Source organism: Neofelis nebulosa, chromosome 16 (assembly GCF_028018385.1).
Source record: "Neofelis nebulosa isolate mNeoNeb1 chromosome 16, mNeoNeb1.pri, whole genome shotgun sequence".
Lineage (NCBI taxonomy): Eukaryota > Metazoa > Chordata > Mammalia > Carnivora > Felidae > Neofelis > Neofelis nebulosa.
In genome coordinates this window covers 6,373,540-6,380,219 of record NC_080797.1, presented here as the reverse complement: position 1 = coordinate 6,380,219, position 6,680 = coordinate 6,373,540, and the positions used below count along the sequence as shown (strand labels likewise).

At 44.7% G+C, this 6,680-nt stretch overlaps 1 long non-coding RNA gene across 1 annotated transcript; it reads right to left on the bottom strand.

Annotated features, from left to right (window-relative positions):
• Positions 1–3,528: 3,528 nt before the first annotated feature.
• On the bottom strand, positions 3,529–5,562 carry LOC131498213 (uncharacterized). The gene is made up of 2 exons (XR_009255343.1): positions 5,398–5,562; positions 3,529–3,722 (listed from the first exon to the last, which is right to left on the bottom strand). It is a non-coding gene; the product is annotated as an uncharacterized LOC131498213 (long non-coding RNA).
• Positions 5,563–6,680: the final 1,118 nt, after the last annotated feature.

Here is a 6,680-nt window from a genome sequence, read left to right as displayed (position 1 = left end):
GCTTCACTCCCTGGGTTGCCCACACTCTGAAGCACAACACCATGCAAATCTATGCCAAACACAGAACACTGAATATTACCTTATTCTGATGAAGTTGAAAGGCTCCAACCGTGATGCTTTGCATTCTTGAATCGATCTATTGGGTCAAAAACTAATAAAGTTAGCTTTTGAGTATCTCTGGGTTTCCTATAATTGCAGTTTTATGATTGATCCAGAGACCCTCTCATTTTATTATTATTTTTTTAATTTTAGGGAGAGAAAGAGCACGTGAGCAGGGGAGAGGGGCAGGGAGAGAGAGAGAACCTGAAGCAGGTTCCACCCCATCTCACGACCCTAGGATCATGACCTGAGCCCAAATTGAGAGTCAGATGCTCAACTGAATGAGCCACCCAGGCGCCCCTGAGACCCTTTTAAGCCAAACTCTATTACTAACAACATCCTGGCACATCCTAGAATTTGGGATGATTACCCTAGCAATCATGCCATATGAATAGGTATCCACGAAAGTGTAAGATCCCAAGCACAGTTACGTTATACCCTGGAGGGACTTAATTTAAATGCAGAACTCAACTGACGGCCAGTAAATCATTAAAGAGGCATGTCCTTGGTGTCCACAAAATACGTGAAATTCTAAGGACGTGGTGGCATAAAAAATATCGTCCTTATCTTAAGGAAAAAGGCAATTTAATAAGAAAGACAAGACCAAAATACTAACTGGACAATTGGAAAGTAGGGAATAAAGGCACTACTGTTATTTTTTAACAATGTGCCAAAGCACGTATGACCAAAGCAGCACATTCTTCAAATATTCTAGAGGCTGCCATTGTTTACGTTGTAGCCAACCCACCACCATTCATATCTGTGGCAGACACAGTTGGTGGCCTACCCCATTCACACCTCACCCGTCACCAGCACCCCCGCTTGGTTTTGGAAGGCAATGTGTTGCTACCTAGGCTGTGGATTGCGACGGGTCTGATTCACATGTGACATGCCTACCCCTTGCTTTCCCAGAACTCTTACAGATGCGATGGCAGAATGACCAAGTTCCAACCAGTGACACTAGGGCAAGAGTTGGTTGTCCGGATAAATGAGGAACACGCCAGCACAGCTCCTGGCTCGTGGGTTTTCCTCCAGCCTTGAATATAGAAAAGATGCCTGAAGACACACACCAGCCATCCTGTGACCCTGGGGCAGCCGTCACTGAGAGAAGGACCGAGAGATTTGCAGCCAATGCCAGTCCTGACATCATGGAAAAACTGAAATTCAGCCTGAAACTTCTTAACATGTGAGAAAAAATGAATCTGTTTGCTTTAAACACCATTAAGTGGATTTTTAGATTACGTGAAGCTGAACACAATATTGTAAGTGATATAACTGCAGAGTCTTATTTTTTTATTCGGGGGCACCTGGCTGGCTCAGTCGGTTAAGCATCCCACTTCAGCTCAGGTCATGATCTCAAGGTTCGTGGGTTCAAGCCCCGCACTGGGCTCTGTGCTCACAACTTGGGAGCCTGGATTCTGCTTCGGATTCTGTGCCTCCCTCTCTCTCTGCCCCTCCCCCCTCTCGTTCTCTCTCAAAAATAAAATAAAAAAACATTAAAAAAATAATTGTCTATTCATCAGGCAGATCCAGGAAACATTCCCCAAACTTCAGTCCACATCTCTTCATGCTGTTGCCAGAACGTATATCCTCCCTCAACCTAAGGGCTGAGGGCACAGCCCTTAAAGCAATTTTACAAGAAAACTTTGAGAGATGTTTTAACCCCTGGCAATTTTATGACAATGAGCGGCAGGACTAAATGGAACACCACTCCTTAGGTTAAACTATTCGTTCATTTGAGTCTATCTCATATGTGTTATAACTAAAACCAAATGCTGCTTAAAGCCACAATAGGAGGATCTATGAGTGTAATTACTAATTACCTTCTTAGCTTTCCTTCAGTTTTCAAGAAAAATATTTAATTAGCTTAAAACCATCTGTAAGCGTTGCTGAGTTAAAATTTGGACTCTGGTTTATTTTATCCTCTCTCACAGCAAACGTTGAAAATCATTTTGGGGTTAACGTCCAGGAGAACCTGTGTTTTAAGCTTTCGCCGGAGATTCTAAAATTTCACCAGACGAAGCCAGTTTGATGTTCTATAGAATTTGTCACACAGTTGTGTCCTAACCTCGTGGTTCTGTTTATTAGTGCAGACACTGAATGTAGTCAGATATTTTGGAAAATGTGAAACGGATTTCACGGATATCACACCCCACACTCCCGTCAGAGCTATCACCAGGGAATCATGTTTCAAATAACAAAACACAGTAAAAAAAAAAAAAAATCAGGGTTCTAAAGACAAAGAATAACCTTCAATAATTTCTGGAGGCAGTAGGGTCGTATGGAAGCCTTCAAACAACCAGAAAAAATAGCGGGGTGTTCATCTGATCACAAGGCACAGGATGACAGGGCGCAAAATTAAAAGAAGAAACTTTGGAAGAAATGAATAAACATGACTGCATTACGAAAATATTTAAATTTCTGTGTAGCGAAAATTAAGAATGAATAAGAAACTAGGAAACCAGCGTGTAATAAATCATTAGATGAAAACAACAACAACAACAACCCCACGATACGGTATTATAATCGAGGAAAGAACCAGGCAAGGCCACGACGGTGAATTTTAGCTGAGAAGAAGAAATACAAGTTACCAACCAGCATCTGCTTCATAAATGCCAAACACCGGGGTAAAGGAGCCAACAAGGAGGTCCACCATGTACAGCAGATGGAAACGATTAAGGTATAAGAGGTTTAGATAACACCAGCTGATGCATGGAAGGGTTGCATCACTGTAGTGCACACCTGAAACGAATACAACCCTGAACCAATTGCAATTAAGATTAAAAACAAAACAAAAAAAATTTTAAGGTATAAAAATCTTATTTAAATTACATAGTTAACTACTGGAAGAACTAAGAAAAATAATACAGCAGTCCCCACTGACCCATGGGGAATCTTTCCCCAAGTCCGCCCCCCCCCCCCCCCCCCCCCGGGGACGCCGGAAACCGCGGAGAGCATCGAACCCAACACGTACTACGTGTCTTCCCATCGGGACATAACCTGTGATGAACTTGAACTTACACATCAGGCGCAGTAAGGGATTATCAACAGTGGTAATGAAATAGAACGCTGGGGCGCCTGGGTGGCTCAGTCCTGTTAAGCAACTGACTCTGGGTCTGGGCTCAGGTCATGATCTCGCGGTTTCTGAGATCGAGCCCCCCCCCCCCCCCTCCCCCACCTCCAGCAGTGGGCTCCCTGCTGACAGCATGGAGCCTGCTTGGGATTCTCTTTCTCTCTTTCTCCCTCTCTCTCTCTCTCTCCCTGCCCCTCCCACATGTGCATGCACGCTGCTCCCTCTCTCTCAAATAAATAAATAAGCTTAAAAAAACAAAACCCTTAGAACAATTGGCTGTTAAAAAAAAAGAAAGAAAGAAAAAAGTTGTGTGAATGCGGCCTCTCTCTCAAAACACCTCATTGGACTGTACTCACCTTCCTCTGGTGACGGCGCAGGATGACGTCCCCTCGTCTCCTCTCGGGGCTGAGATGACGTCAGGTAAACGACCAGGCGTCCCGACAGAGCTTTAGGCCCCTATTGACCGTCTGCAGATTCGTCAGAAGGAGGATCCGCGGCTTCCGGTTGGCAGTGACCCGAACCCACGGAAGGGAAAGTGCGGACCGCGAATCTGCAGATAAGGGTGAATTCGTGTATAATCCACTGTGCTTGGGGCGGGGGGCGTCGCAGGACAGGAGAGAAAGACGGGATGAGTGACAATGAATGATCGCTGTCCTCAACGGGAGCCAAAAGCTACTCTCTAAAGAAAGAATTAAATATGTAATGTAAAAGTATGGTTCTAAAAACAAGCGGTGGAAAAACAACAGAGAAATGGATTCGAATGATCAGAAGGAAAACACACACAAACCCATGCAAAAAACAAAAAAAAACAAAAAACCTTAAAAAGCAAGAATAGAAAACAAAACAAAAAGCAAGAAAAGATTTTGAAAGAGAAGCAAGCTTCCCCCCCCCCCCCCCCCATAGGAGTTCTCTCAGAATAAGGAAAAATGCATTCAGTAAAAGATTTTAATTTACCTCCCTCGGTTAGGGACATATGAAGTGGACAAAAAAAAAAAAAAAATTACTAAGGATATGGATAACATAACGGTAACAATAGAAATCTAAGACAGACCTAATTGCCAAATGTCCAATTCCATCATGTGGAAACAGGAAATGGATATTTGGAAAGACTCGCAAAAACTGACCACAAAATAGCCCACATTGAAATCCTCATCAAATTCCAAAATGTATGGAAGAAGTACTTAGGCCCTCAGACCTCAGTGCAATGAGAGGAAAGTTAGCACAATTAAAATACTACCAAACCACGTGTTTTTGTCGGGGTTTCCCCAAAAGCAGAATCTGAGAGGAAGACTGAGGCACATAGTTTATTTGGGAGACAGGACAAAAGGAAGGAAGAGGGGAAAGGGAGACAAAATTAGCATATGAAATGAGGGAAATAGGAGATCTCAGATTTGCTGAGGACCCTCTAGGAAATCATGAAGAATGTACCTCCGAATTTTCCCATCCAGGGAAGATAAGCTGGGTGTTTATCACTGACTCCTGTCCCTCACCACTTGCAGGCAGCTCCAGAGAATATTCTCTCTGGCATTGCCAGCTGTCCTACATGCCCTGGGCCGCTAAAGGAGAAGTTCCTTTAGGCAGAGAAGGGGAAAGCTGTGGCCGGCGTCCCAGATGGAAAGCTCCCGATATGCACACCTGTCCCCCAAGTAAACACAGAGGGAGGCAGAGGGGCTACGTACTGGACACAGCAGAAGGGGACTCCCCATGAGTCCTGCCTTTGTATAACTCCCTCCCCTCGAGTACTGGTGGAACCCGAGTAGACTCCAACCAACACAACACCACAAGGGGAGGGGAAGCCACTCTCACGCTGAGGTTTGGTTAGGTTACGTTTTATGAAAAAAGATAAAGGGGGTTGCAGGTATAATTAAAGTCCCAGGTTAGTTGGTTTTGATTTAGTCCAAAGCGACATTATCTTGGGTGGGTCTGACTTAGTAGGGTGAACATTTCTTTTTTAAGTTGCTTTCTTTATTTTGAGATAGATAGATTGAGCACAAGCAAGGGGAGGGGCAGAGAGAGAGAGAGAGAGAGAGAGAGACAGAATGAATCCTAAGTAGGGTCCACACCAGCAGCGCAAAGCCAGACCGCAGGAAACTGTGAGATCACTACCTGAGCCGAAATCAAGTGTCGAACGCTTGACTGAGCCACCCAGGTGCCCCTAGGAAGGTGAAAAATCCTTAAAAGGGTAGCTGCCCCATCCCAAAGGCAGAAAGAAGTCCCTGGCTGACCTTGAAGAAGCAAAAGCAAAGTTGTAAAGTGTCTGGAAGGTGAGCTCTCTGCCAGCTGACACGGTGACTGTGGCCTTCTCAGACCTCAACAGGGATCAAGGTCTGAACTCCTGAGCCACAAAGGCTGTGATGTAACAGTACCTGTTGCTTTAGGTCACTAAGTTTGTGGCGATTTATCACACAGCACAGAAAACTCGTATGGGATGTGTGGTATCTGCAGCATCTTTTTCATTAGAGAATACGTCCTAACACCTGACCCTCGGGTCTAGGAGTCACCAAAAGTGGAAGTGCAGATCACAGATGTTAACAGCAGTGAAAACAGTGGGGCCCCTGGGTGGCTCAGTCGGTTGAGCGTCCGGCTTCGGCTCAGGTCATGATCTCGTGGTTCATGAGTTCAAACCCCACATCAGGCGCTGTGCTCATAGCTCAGAGCCTGGAGCCTGCTTCAAATTCTGTGTCTTCTTCTCTCGCTCTCTGTCCCTCCCCCACTCGTGCTCGCTCTCTCGCTCTCTCTCAAAATGAATAAACATTAAAGAATTAAAAAACAAAAGAAAATCTGAATGGAAAAATACCATAAACAAACTCAGAAGACATACGATCTAGCCAGATTACAATGACACGTACCCCGTGTCCCAGCAATCCAACTCGCTTACATATGAAATGACGTATGAAATGATGCAGTCAATTCACATCGACAGTCCATTCAATGAATGTTTGTTAACAGCCTACTATGTGTCAGTCCTGTTCTTATTGCCGAAGATAAAGCAGGGAAAAAAAATCCTTCCTCTACTCAAGGAAGGAAGTAATTTTGTCTTGAAGGAACGAAATAACTCTGGGTAAAGGAAAACCATGAAAAATTAAAAAGACCAAGGGGCGCCTGGGTGGCTCAGTTGGTTAAGCGACCAACTTCAGCTCAGGTCATGATCTCACAGTCCGCGGGTTCAAGACCTGCGTCAGGCTCTGTGCTGACAGCTCAGAGCCTGGAGCCTGCCTCGCAGCCTGCCTGTGTCTCCCCCTCTCTCTGCCCCTCCCCTGCTCACACTTTCTCTCTCACTCTCTCTCTCAAAAATGAATAAATGTTAAAAAAATTTTAAATAAAAATAAGAGACCAATAAAATAAATTCTGGTTCATACACACGTTGGTATGCTATAATGTTATTTTAGAAAGTTGGGGCACCTGGTTATCTCAGTCAGTTAAGCAGCCAACTTCAGCTCAGGTCATGATCTCACAGTCCATGAGTTTGAGCCCCATGTCGGGCTCTGTGCTGACAGCTCAGAGCCTG